Here is a 13123-nt window from a genome sequence, read left to right as displayed (position 1 = left end):
TTGTGTGCCCTGCAATTGTCTGGCGACCAGCCTTCTGCCCGATGCCAGCTGCAATAGACTGGGAGAGGCCCATGACCCTTGTAAGGATAAAGCGGTTCGGATAATGGATGAATAGTTCAAATCACACGTCTTCAATGTATCAGGGCAAGTGCTACGAGGACTCTATTGTAATTGAAAGAATTAAGGCCTAATTATTATTTTTATTTTGCTAATTTATTTGCATATTTGAGAGCCTAAACAAAAACTCCACAAACTTTGCCTGCACATCGGGAATGATAAAAAAAAAAAAAAGCCTCCGTAGCGCCCCTTACAGAGCTTTAATTGTCCAGGTATGTGTGACCTAGAGCTAAAAACAGGGAGACACTTGTAGCATCCCAAACAGCACAGAAAAAGATAAGAAAAATTTAGCTTTTCAGAGTGTCCAATAACTCCCCTGTAGATGCTCCAAAAATTCCAAACTCTTTCGTCATGTTGTGAAGACATCTAAATGACACAAAACACTTTCCCACCTTGCCTCCAGTGCCACTCACACACTGATGTATGACTGGGTGTAAATGCTTGGTGGTGGGTGGCAGGGTCATAAGCACGCACTGGCTGCCATGCTTCTGTCAGCATGCCCGAGGCAGCTGCGCTACATAATGTAGTTTACCACTACCAGACTGAGAATATGCGAGCATATGAATAATGTATCCACTGTAAGCCCTTTGAGTATCTTGAAAATCACCATAAAAATCTGATGCATGATTATTTTTATTACTAAGAACGTTGACCAGATCAAACTGAAATCTGTCAGAAAAGCCTCAAAACACTGAGTTTATGTTAACGTTAAGGTAATGTTAAAATCTGTGGAACAGTGTAAAGACTCAGAACATCCTAGAACATGTACTTGGTTAGGTTTGTCAAAGGATGTTGCCATGGCGACACACAATTTCGACAAGAGAGCAATGGTCTTTTTGAGGGGCTCAATATGCACAAAAAACTCATGGAACTTTACACACACATCAGGCTTGGCAAGTCAATATTCTATTGTGTTGTTGTTTGATTTCCAGTAAAAGGCTTAGTCGGGCCGTGGTACCTAACACCTTGATCTATGAACATTTGGAAGGACAGCAAACAGCCCACGGCTCTTAGTGCTAAACCAAACAGGAAGTCTGCTAATCTATTTTCTTGGCCTCATTTCTGTCTTTTTATAGATTAACTAACTACCGTAATTTTCGGACTATAAGTCGCACTGGAGAAAAGTCGCACCAGCCATAAAATGCCCAAAAATTGAAAAAAAAAACATATATATGTATATAAGTCGCTCCTGAGTATAAGTCGCCCCCCCACCCAAACTATGAAAAAAAAACGTGACTTATAGTCTGAAAATTACGGTACTTCTACAAATTGTATTCGATGGACTCCAACTTTGGTGTTTCATCTTATTTATTTTTTTAAGTATGAGCATCTATGCAGAACTCAAGTGTTTCGTTGTTTTGTTGAATGCTGTTGCCCCGGTAATGTGTTCGTTTTGATTGCCTAAACCTGTGAAAACATAAACCTTTGTATAGATATCCGACAAACAATATGTGTACTATTTACTATTCAAATTCTTTGAAGTACAAAACGTAAAACAAGGAAAGTCTCTCCCCCAAATAGGATTTGATATGTTTCTTTATACATGGGCTATGATGCGATTAAAGGATGCAATGATTTTAAAATGTAATGATTCCATTTAATTTGATTCAGTGGGTTTATGATTTGATATGTTACAGCTGTTTAATAATGAGCAACATGTAAATACTCCCAAGCCCAAACTAATTGAATGGAAAAAAAAATCATCATGTCAAACTGATTTATAAGTCAATTTATAAAAAGACTATTTAATGGAGCGTGATATGATTTAAGGATGCAACGATTTTGATCCAATTTGTGAAAACAGTTTTCTATTTGAAACGCTATTTGTTACAGCCCTGATAGTTACGCAATTAATCTAATTTGAAAATGATATCCAATGCATTTATTATTTTTAGATTAATTCATACAGCAATATGAAATTACTGAAGTTAGATTAAAGTTTTGTAAGGTGTCTATGAGCTGTAAGACGTTTGAGATCGACTGTGTACAATGGTGAGACAAAATATTGATTCTGAGAAATATTGATACACTAACATCAGTTATTGATACTATCCGTGTCCGACATACAGTACCTGATATGAAACTGTATTCTCCTTCATAGTCCATCAACATGCACAATGAAAACCTGTTTTATTCCATTATATTTTTAACATTTGCTTGCTTCACAAATTCCTGTGCCATTCATTTTGTAAAAGCAAAGCGTCACATTATCATTAACAATGGAGCCCAATGTCGTTCCAGTGTGTCACAAACCAAATGCTGGCAACCTTAGTTGATGAGCTAGCTTTTTTCTCTTTCATTGGACTGGCAAAAGGGACTTGCGCTAATTGTGTCTTGTTAGTGGTTGCAAAATTGTTTGGCCTCCATGTGATAACTCCCACCGTGTCATCAGGCAGTCAAAACCCAGGCCTGACCATGATAGTGTATGATTCAATAATTCACGCCATTATTTCTACGTGTATCTTTGCAAAAACAGAAGTTTTCTTATTAGTATCTTATCTCATTAGATTAAAAACATGTGCTAACGCGGGGTCAGATTATATATCAAGCATTACAATCCTTCTGAGGATGCTCAGAAATATCAAAACACATCATATATAAACTTTTCCAAAGAGTTGTTATTGGTATAATGGCACGCAAAACTATAGAAATTCACTTTCATAACAATTTATCTTAATTTTATTATTTACTTGAAATTATGTCAAGAACATCGTCAAGTATATCAATTTTAGTAATATTATTCTGTGAGTGAACAGTGCTTTGGTAGCAAAAAATAAGCAAATCTTTAATGGGTGATAGTTTACAGTTTAGGGACACAACTGGAAAGAAAATAAATCCCAGCAGTGTTTAAAATAAAATTTCACCTCTGGATGTTCTGCTACTAAATGTGTGTAGATACTGATTGTTAACAAAGGACCTTGTTATAGCACCCATTGTTAATGTGCCACTTATCTATTGTCTTCGTGCAGCAGGCTTGAAATATCAGTCGGACCCTAAAGGCACAAATTAATTTAAGGATCTTTGTCCTTGTCATCATTTTTTCATTACTGTCCTGGATTTATGCTAGATCAGCATGTTAAAGTTTGATTAAAGGCTTGATGCCACATGCAAACTAGATCATTCAAGATTTTCTGCATATTGAAGTCAGATTTTTTCTAACGCGGACTTTGTCCATGGCTATCATCAGGTGCCTGTGCGGGCTGAGGACCCTTTATCGAGTTTTTTGAATTCTTGCGCATACCTTTAGGACTGAAGGGGCGGCACAGATTTTTCACAGGTTGATGGACTCACTCTGTGTTGCGTGACCTCGACTTTGTGTATATTGCTACAACATTCTAGTGGCCAGTCCTTCAGCAGAGGAAAATCTGTTGCACTTAACACAGGTTTTCAAGCGTCAAGATTCACACTGACTGATTGTTCACCCGGTGAAATGTCAGTTTGGTCTGTCTGTGATCGATTCACAATTGGCCACTGCATTTCAGCCCAGGGCGAGTTCCCTTTCAAAGAGCAGGCAGTGATGGATTTGCACGCAACTGCCAATGAACAAAATATTATTTCCTGATAATGTTAAGGGATATACATTATGCATTTAAATCACAATTTAAATCACTTCCAAGATGGTTTATTACAAGTTCTCTGGCATCATTTTTTGCAAATTATTCAGAAGAATAGGAACTTTAGAACATTTGACATCCCATCTTATGCTTCGGTATATCTAGCCACGTTTGTGGTTTTGGTCTTCCATCCATCCATCCATCCATCCATCCATCCATCCATCCATCCATCCATCCATCCATCCATCCATCCATCCATCCATCCATCCATCCATCCATCCATCCATCCATCCATCCATCCATCCATCCATCCATCCATCCATCCATCCATCCATCCATCCATCCATCAATCCATCCATCCATCCATCCATCCATCCATCCATCCATCAGTTCCGTAGTCGAGTCATTCCGTTTTTATTGTATTTGTCTTTAAACGTATTCATGTTACGAGTGGAATCATACTTACAAAAGTATCAAGTTGGCAATTACTGAGCAGACTAACAACACTTTATAAGTAAAGGTAGACAGACTAATGTTTGCAATATTTCTTCAATCAGTGCTGGCAGCAGCTGAATGTACTATTTTTTTTCCCCACAAGGTTTTACGTAGAGGGTAGTTGAGCGCTCTATTTTTGGAGGAGTTTGCTGCCTTCATGGTAATTGAATTCTGCAATGTTGCCTTGATCCCAACAGGACTTCATCAAATGAATATTAACAGATAACATTAGTGGATCCTTAAAGTTTGCAATGGTGTTCAAATTAAACAGAAGTCAATATCAGCGTTGGGAATAACAGCGTTACTAATAGGGCTGTTACGATTCATCGATACACATCGATTAATCGATATAATGCTCTACGATTTATTGGCATCGATGCTAAACGTAAACATCGATTTATATCGACGTGTTTGACCTCGGACATTAGACGCGACTTTATTTTGAAATCCAGTTCATTGTTGCTTGCTTCCTCTTTCCAGGAGCAGTGCGCGGCGTGTTGTGAGCAGAGCAGGCACGTGAAAGGGGAGTCGACAACTAGTACGCGGCTCCTGGGCCGGTGCTATGGCTAGTGTCCAAAAAGACGAGGAAATTTGCTCCCCTTTAGGCTTCAAGTCATTCGTTTGGAAGCACTTTGGATTCCAAAGAAAAGATGGCTCAACGGACAAGACACGTGCAGTTTGTAAATCCTGCCATGTGGTGATCAAATATTCAGGGAGCACAAATCTCGCCGCACATTTAAAGAAAAAACACGACATCAAAGTTCAGTGTTAAAATAAGCACTTTATATACTACAATACTCTTGTCATTTCCTAAATGAAGAGTTTGCAGTACCTTGTTGATTTTGCGTTTGAATTGTTATAAATCAGGATATTGTTCTATATTTTTTATTTAAAAAAAAATATATATATCGATCGTAGAGCACTATATCGTGATATATCGTGAAAGAATCGCAGCAGGCTTTAAGATATCGGCAAATATCGTATCGTAGTTCTTTGTATCGATATGATATCGTGTCGTGACAAAACCCGCGATTTACACCCCTAGTTACTAAGCAGTTAATTATTAGTTAATTATGATTTTAAACCTAACAACACCATTTCTGTTACAGTGAATGGTGGCACCTTACAGTGAACTTAGTTGTGTTGTTGAATATATTATGGAGATGCTTGACATAGATTCTTAGTTATTGTTGACAATAAGTAATTACCTGTGATTTTGACCATACTTACTTTGTAAATTTACAACACTGGGCATGTGTAGTAAGTAGCAAAATACCAGTCGCACATCACAACACTGCATTGGTTTTTCAATGAGTTGACATTTGGACAGGTAAGCCTATACGAAGAGAAATATGGGGCCCTATTTTCATGCCCTGGGCATGAGTGCCGTTTTCTTTCTTTAAGCAAGAACGAGGGTACTTGCGCCGTTGAGGGAGTGAACACAGCCAGCTTCTTTCTCATCCGTTGCAAGCGGCTCCCCTCAGGCCCATTAAAGCACCGGAGAGGCACATAGTCTACATTATGGAAGTGCTTGCTGGAGTCCATGCAAGAGAAAGGCAAGTGCAAAGTACATTTAAGAGAACTTGCAAGGTCTCCACTTGCAGATAATGTAAATTGGCAGTTGTGAAACGGCCACCACCTTTCACCCTTGATTGTGTATCTGTGTGTGATGAAGCTTGCGTCCACATTCCCAGAGAATCCGAACTACCGTTTTTTTCCATGTATAATGCCCAAAATGTAACTAATTTATTGTCCTAAAATCTGGGGTGAGCATTTTACATGGGTACAATTTTTTTTTTTTTTTTTTTTTGGAAGCAAATCATGGTGCAACAATTTTTGAAGAAAATCTTGTCACGGATGGAGTGCGGAAAGGAGCGGGGCGACCAAGTGCAGCTTGGACCAGGGTTTATTGGAGGAACTCAAAACACAGACTTGGTAAACTAATTGTGATAAATAACTGGAACATCACTCAAATATTGGTGATCCCGTTGAGTCTCACATATTTCTTCGTTATCGAGTTTGCTACTGCATGCGCAGTGATACTGACCGGCAGAATAACATCCGGTTGTTCCCAAAGATGATCTTTTTTCTGAAATAATTTTACGTTTACGGACTTAAGTAACCCGGCCGGGTCATACCAAAGACTATAAAAATGGGACCCATTGCCTCCCTGCTTGGCACTCAGTATTAAGGGTTGGAATTGGGGGGTTAGATCACAAAATTATGATTCCCGAGCGCGCCGCCCCTGCTGCTCACATGGGGATGGGTCAAATCAGAGGACAAATTTCACCACACCCACGTGTGATCGTGTGACGGTCATTGTGACTTTAAAAAAATAAATAAATAAATAAAATAAAAAATAAAATTTGGGTGCGTATTATGCCTGGGTACAGGCTTTTTTCCAGCATCAACATGCCATTTTTAGGGTGCATATTATACATGGGGGCGCATTATACATGGAAAAAAACGGTATAAGCTCAGGAGAGATTGCAAAACTGAGATTGCAAAGATCTGAATATATAAAAAAAGAGAGAGAGGGAGAAAGAAAGTGAGAGATACTAAATAGGAAATAGGTACAGGCCCAGCGAGCATCGTCTCTCACTCTGAAGAACAAAATGCTCAACACATCAAAGAGAGTCAGAAAATAGCAGTTCAGGATTGCAACAAGGAGAACCAAGGAGACTCTTGAGTACTTACTATGAGATACCAGCACGTGATGGAAGCCCATTACTTAGACTAGAGGCCTGCCAAAAGATGATCTGCACACACCCTACTTGATGTAAACAAAGAGCTCATTGCTTATTTACCAATGACGACAAACAAAGGGCACTGCACACACTGCAACACAGGACGTACAGTACAATCTGGAGGTACCGAGCTCCCTGTTCGAGTTGTAAACAAAATGTTCGTAGTTCAGTTCTCTACCTATTAGTTTCAATTCACAGTTTAATTAGCAGTTTCATCAAGATGGTTAAGAGAGCAAGTTATAGTATAGCATTTCAAAAGAAAGTCATTGAAGTGGCAGTTCACTTCAAACACGCTCCATACGAACACAATGCTCTCGTATCAGACGCTTGCTCGATCACCTGCTCGTTTGCTGTCACAATGTACCCTACACAAATCCGAAACATTTCTTCGCTATCGAGTTTGCTAGCGCATGCGCAGTGATACTGACCGGCAGAATAACATCCGGTTGTTCCCAAAGATGATCTTTTTTCTGAAATAATTTTACGTTTACGGACTTAAGTAAGAGTCAAAATTTGGGTGCGTATTATACATGGGTACAGGCTTTTTTCCAGCATCGACATGCCATTTTTAGGGTGCGCATTAAGCACGGAAAAAGACGGTATATAACACATGGATTGCCAACCGGTGCTCCGCTGACCTCTAGTGGTCCGTGGTGGTATTGCAGGTGGTCCGCAAAATTGGAAATGGAAAATATTTGTAACATTTAGTAAAATGTATTTACTATTTAGAGTTTACTTTCCAGCTAATTTTGAGAACAATCAACTGACTTCTTCTGTGTCTTCCTGGAGATGTTTTCATCAAGTGGAGCAAATTTGAACAGCATCCCCCCACCCCAAGCCAAGATACAGGGGATACTAATTTGATCAGCAGCCCTATTACACTAACGCCTTAGTCAACCTGTGAGAATAAGTACCCCCTCCCATTTTCAAATTCCTAGCCATCAACATTTTCCAACCAACGGTGATTCCTAGTCAACCAAATACTCTTTCACAGCTTGGCTCGGTTATAGAGTGACAGATTTCAACCTTAATGGTGGTGAGTTCAATCCTCAAGTCAATTTAGACTAGATTTATTTTCCAGATAATTTTGTGAATCATTTACCCATCCAAATTATGTCAAATGTAGCTGAGATTCCCAAATTAGACATACAGATGCAAATAAATAGCCTGTATAGGTCTATCCTCCTTCGGAGCAAAATAAAATAACGTTCCGCCAAAGCAGTGGTCCCCAAGTTGCTTCTTGGTTATAATGGTGGTCCTTTGGACATAACCAGTGGAAAACGGCCGATATAACATACTATATAATATACCTAATTACATTTTCAAAGTAACGTTCCCAACACCGTAAATGAAGAGCTAATAATAATTCTCTTTACATTTGATGGCATTCTGCTTTCCCTTATGCTAGCTTTGCTTATAGGCTACAATGTATAATTCGGTCTTAACTCGACAAACATGAGGTATAATTTTAAGATCATAAGATTGTGCTTTGCAACAAGACTGTTAGAAGTTCAGTTATTAGCCCTACTTATTTCCCATGGGGTAACATTGGCCCCTAATTATCTAACGGAATGTTCATATCTGAAGCTAGTTTCATAGACTACTACTACTAATCCTCAGTTCTGTAACCAGAGACATTCCAACTCCACATCATGTCTCCTTGAAGAAAACATTAAATTGTGCTTTTTAAATGCAAAGAATAGAACTTTACACATTCATGATGAGAAACAACTGCATTTAGAAAGCAATGAGATGTTGAATATTTCAATGGGAAGTGTTAAAGTTACTGTAATTTTCGGACTATAAGTCGCGGTCTTTTTCATAGTTTGGGTGGGGGGGGCACTTATACTCAGGAGCGACTTTTATATATATATATATATATATATATATATATATATATATATATATATATATATATATATATATATATATATATATATATATATATATATATATATGTTTTTTTTTCCCTTTTTTTGGCATTTTATGGCTGGTGCGACTTATACTCCGGTGCGACTTATAGTCCGAAAATTACGGTAATTTTTATTTTTATGGACACAATATTTTGAATGATGGCTGTTTCGTTACGAGTCCTCAAGTTTGGGTCATTCTTTGCGGTATTTTCAATCACAATCACCTCTGTTGGATAGCAACTAAATCCTCTTGATCCCCTACACCTGAAACATTTCTTTCTTAAAGACAAAGATTCCCTCCCAAAATATTCCCAAGTTCTGTATGGAAAAATTGATGCTCTGGCATTAAAACTGACTTCTCAATCTGGAGCTTTTTTCTCCATCATAAAAATAAAATGAAATGAAACAAACCAATAGTTTTACAGTCTACTTTCTCAGCCCTGGCAGCAAATCTGTGGTCAGGCTAAATAAAATAATATTAGGAACCAAGAGACATTATCAACACTTCATTCCTCAAGAAATGTACTGTAGAGGTAAGGGGGAGTGTGTGAGGTGTATTGTCAGGGGCACATTCGGTGAACAACCCCATTAACTGGCTCGCAAAGCAACCCTAGAGCAATGATAACATCAATTCTGGCTTTAAAGGCCATTACGTATCAGCCAGAGATATACAGTATGTGCCCTGACGGAAAAGTGAGTTGAAAAGTGGTGGCAGCAAAGTCACTAAAAGGGTGCTAAAGCGTCACCACCCCTTTGTCAAATCGAACCATCTATCCTTAAGCTTGAGAATACAAATAAATGGACGGGGAATGTTTATCTGCCTTGATCGAGTCTCCATAATATGTACAGACGCACGTACACACACTCAATATTTCTACACGTGTACGACAGAAATTTTGCATGCACAACATATCCACGTATAAACATGCTTACAATCTGAGATGGTGCTCCTTCAACACTCACAATGGGGGCTCAATATGTATAAACACATTCATGCAATCTCACTACAAACTATACCAACACATTCCATTCATGCCAGATGGCAGGACATAATGCGAATTAATTCTTCACATCAACATGTGCCCCATGTGACAATATGTACACACTTTAAATACACTCCCCCATACCAACAGCTGATCTGGGCTATGCTGCAGTGTACGAAAGCGAACACTGCGTCTGTCTGCTGTTCACAGATGATAACATTCACACTCCGCAGATCCTGTAAAGAAAGGTCAGGGTTTTTTGCCGGCCTTTCTCTTCCCTTCTGCTCCATGGGTTACCAGTGAACAATAATATTCTGCACAGAAAGATGTTTGTGTGCTCCAAGTGTTAAATAGCTACATTACTCAAAGGAAGGCTTAACTGCCTCAATTAAAGTCACATAAAGGAGAACGTTAGAGTCCTAATGGCATGGCAGAGTCTTCTCTTTTAGAACAAACAAGGATAAAGAGTTTCCCCCTGATAGAGCCAGGCAGATGCTGATTTCTTCACACTCCCAAGTTGGAAGCAGTCATAACAATTAGTGAAAGTGCCAAGAAAGGTGTCACCAATGAGTGACAGCTGAGTGGAAGGGGCCCAGCGAAGATCCAGCACATTGGGGATCAGTCAGCTTTCCCATTTGGTGTCCCGCTGAGAGTCTTTCGTCAGTGAGACGAGTGATTTGAAGACAAGCATGCAAGGAAGCACATGAAATTACAAGAAATAGGATGGAATTTACTAGAGGGAAGAAACACCTGTACGTATGTAGGTAACTTCTGTAGGTGACATGGAATATAATATAATATAATATAATGTAGTATAATATAATATAATATAATATTCAGGGTGTCCCCCGCCTACTGCCCGATGACGGCTGGGATAGGCTCCAGCACGCCCGCGACCCCAGTGGGGACTAAGCGGTACAGAAAATGGATGGATGGATGGATAATATAATATAATATAATATAATATAATATAATATAATATAATATAATATAATATAATATAATATAATATAATATAATATAATATAATATAATATAATATAATATAATATAATATAATATAATATAATATATAAAATATTATATATATAGTATATATACTATATATATATATATATATATATATAGACCATAAAGTATTATGATTATCATTTCTGTTCTCTGGATATCTTTTTTATCTTTTCTCACTGTTGTCACACAGCTATAATGTGTCTTGGTCTGCCTTGCGAAGTATACGTCAGTTCCATTTCAGATGGAAAATCCATTGCTTAATGCTACATACATAGGATGCCATACTTTTTTTTTTATTATTGTTTTTTATTTTATTATGAAATTAGTGCTGAATGACTGATTTTATGTCACATCACTGGCCAATCTTTTGAACAGCAGTCATTCTTTTAGTGTTGTTTTGATTATAGATGTGGATAGAAGACTATATCAGTGTAGTGAATCGTACAGCTGGATCGTACGGTAGTAGGAACTCAAGGACACTCAGCTTTATCAGTAATTGATGAGTTATCAGGGTAGTTGGTAAATAAGAGATCTTATCAGATGTTCATGGTGGCATTGAGGGCCTATGTTCAAATCAATAACATTCCAATTCTTCTGATCCCTAACTCTGATTAGCCGGACAAATCCAATACACAATGTTGCTGACTGTTACTAAGTTAGGACAAAGTGTTTAAGTTTAGAACAAGCTTATCTTTTGTCTTTGGTCTTGTGTTTACTACTGATATAAGCCGGGCCGATGCCACACAGATATAAGAACATCCTCTGGCTGCTTAAATTGTTCGTCCACTTTGGTCTGATGATAACAAGGAAATCTCTAACAACATCATTGTGCCACATACACCTTTTTTCTTGAGAGATAGGTAAAGTGCTTTTTTCTCATCTTGAGTGTATATCATGGTTGAGAATGGCAACGATAATGAAATAGATTAGGGAAAGGGAGATAATGAATGCACAAGAGGCATACAATTTTCTTTCCAGAATCATTTGCCATCAGTAGGGTAGATGAAATGTGATAGCCAACTGCATGAACACAAGAATAGAAGAAAAAATGAACATGCAGTTGATACAATTGTACACCACAGTAGAATACACACTACCACAATAATAAACCTATTGTTAAATGAATATTGGTTCCTTTCTGATGATCATAAAGCACATTATCACCAGTCGTATTGGCTGGTGATCAACAAAGTTAATTCAGAATTTGTACGCAACCCCAAGTTATCACATATTTAGCAACAGGGTATTTTTCATTTTGATGGCATTCCAGTAGCTGTGACCTTTACACAAGAAAAGGGCCAATTGAGTGATTAACAAACAAACTAAGTTTTGTCTTGTCCGTCTTGACCTGAATTAATTGATCGTCGATAAAAAAAAAAAAAAAAAAATCTTTTTTTCTGTGCAGCTTGGCGGCCCGGGACCAAGTGACCTACGGACCAGTACCAGTCCACGGCCCGGTGGTTGGGGACCACTGTCATAAGAGATCTGTGAGTGTGTAAATTTTTTAACCAAAATGGTTTTTAACCCAGCATTTTATGGGAGTTGTAAGATATTTGCTCATTGTAAGAAATGACCAGTCTTTACTTTACTGAATATTAATGATCAATAATAACATACAGTACTTAAATGTAATTTGAGCAAATGGGTTATATTTCAGCAATATGTTTCAAACTGAAAGCCATTCGTATTAATTCGTACCAAAGAAATAGCTCATAGTTTCAAAATGGTTGATTTCACGCGCACGCCTGCCCGCCAATCATCCGGTAACCTCAGTGCCACACCCTGCCAATCAGCCAAATCACCCACACACTCCTTTGTCAGTCTGTCTCGTGATGCTTCCTATATGCTCACTGCGCTCTACCCGTCTGACTCCCGTTGGCGACCTGTTCCGTTCGCTGACCCATCTCGTCTTGCCTGCCGCCTCCCCTGACTATCTGCCCGTTATTGACCACGCTCTGCTCGCCGCCTGTCGTGACTCACTGTTTGTCCCCAACTATGATCGCTGCAAGCACCCCGCCCGACCACGCGCTTGCGTCGCTGCTCTCTTCGCCAGGCCAGCTCCCCGACTTCCCAACGCACCAAGTGTTCCTCCACGCCGCCCTCCGCCCGATCACCGGCCACGCCACGAGACAAGCATCTACCTGTTCCGGCTCGAGATCCAGCACTCCACTTGCCGTTTCCCTGCTATTAATAAAGTCTGTGTCATTCTGCGCTTGGCTGTCCTACCCTGTTCGTTACAGTTGAAGATCTTTGCTTCACTTAACATGGATGTTTCGTAAAGCGGGAAAAAGCAAATTCCCCAA

At 38.8% G+C, this 13123-nt stretch overlaps 1 protein-coding gene across 1 annotated transcript in view; it reads right to left on the bottom strand.

Moving 5' to 3' along the window:
- unc5db (unc-5 netrin receptor Db) overlaps window positions 1-13123 on the bottom strand; it is a 148973-nt gene that overhangs the window by 66264 nt on the left and 69586 nt on the right. The gene's annotated exons all lie outside the window — the stretch shown is intronic.

The sequence above is a fragment of the Syngnathus typhle genome, linkage group LG5, assembly GCF_033458585.1.
Source record: "Syngnathus typhle isolate RoL2023-S1 ecotype Sweden linkage group LG5, RoL_Styp_1.0, whole genome shotgun sequence".
Classification (NCBI taxonomy): domain Eukaryota; kingdom Metazoa; phylum Chordata; class Actinopteri; order Syngnathiformes; family Syngnathidae; genus Syngnathus; species Syngnathus typhle.
Note: the sequence above shows the minus strand (reverse complement) of the source record. Positions and strands in the feature narration are given on the sequence as shown.